Source organism: Lipotes vexillifer, unplaced genomic scaffold (genome assembly GCF_000442215.2).
Source record: "Lipotes vexillifer unplaced genomic scaffold, Lipotes_vexillifer_v1.1 scaffold1268, whole genome shotgun sequence".
Classification (NCBI taxonomy): Eukaryota; Metazoa; Chordata; class Mammalia; order Artiodactyla; family Lipotidae; genus Lipotes; species Lipotes vexillifer.
The window spans coordinates 309801-310552 of record NW_006789000.1 but is presented as its reverse complement, the minus strand read 5'-3'; the positions used below and the strand labels follow the sequence as shown (position 1 = coordinate 310552).

The 752-nt window shown below is 65.2% G+C and overlaps 1 protein-coding gene across 1 annotated transcript in view; it reads left to right on the top strand.

The window, feature by feature from the left end:
• Positions 1–203: 203 nt before the first annotated feature.
• ZNF248 (zinc finger protein 248) overlaps positions 204–752 on the top strand; it is a 17574-nt gene continuing 17025 nt past the window's right edge. The window contains exon 1 of the mRNA XM_007461903.1: positions 204–287. The gene's annotated coding sequence lies outside the window, so the exon portion shown is untranslated. The remainder of the gene's footprint in view (positions 288–752) is intronic.

The following is a 752-nucleotide window of genomic DNA, read 5'->3' as shown; positions in this document are numbered from 1 at the left end:
ATGTAAACGCCCTTAATCTTCATAAAAACCGTTAGCTAGGTACTGTACTACTATTAGCTTACTTTTGTACAATTTAGGAGTGAGGCATTGCTTCTAAAGGTAGAGCCACTTTTCCAACCCAAGCTGCTAGAAGCCAACTTCCAACTCGCCGCCACCGCGCCACGCCGCTCCCTCCCTCTGCGCATGTGCATCCCCGCCTTCTCCTCCCGGCTCGTCCTTCCCCGGCCTCCAGCCCCTCGTGGGAAACAATCCGTGGCTTCCAGGTCCACGCGGCGAGGGAGCTGCGGGTGAGCCCCAGAGGGTGGGGGCGAGGGCCAAGGGGACCCCGCGCGGCTCGGGGAGCCGGCGGAGGCAGCGGTGCCGGGTGGTAGGTTGGAGCCCCGCGAACATCAGCAGGACCCCAGGAGTCTGCGGCGCCTGCAGAACTGAAGGGACTGCAGGCGGCGGCGCCTCAGCCTGGAGAGGCCGGAGTCCCGCGCGGGAACGCGGACTCCCGGGCTCTCTCAGTCCTCAGCTGTTCAGCCCTTGAGCTGAGCGGACGGCGCCGTCGTGTGGCCGCCCGTGGGGAGTGCGCGTGCGTGACGTGTGCGCTAGGCCCGCGGGGAGGGAGCGGGGTTGTCAAGGGGAGAGCGCGTGCGTGACGTGTGATCTGGGCTTGCGGGGAGGGGCGAGGAATGCGGGGAAGAGCGAGTGCGCGTGCGCGACGTGTGTGTGTGTGTGTGTGTGTGTGTGTGTGTGTGTGTGTGTGTGTG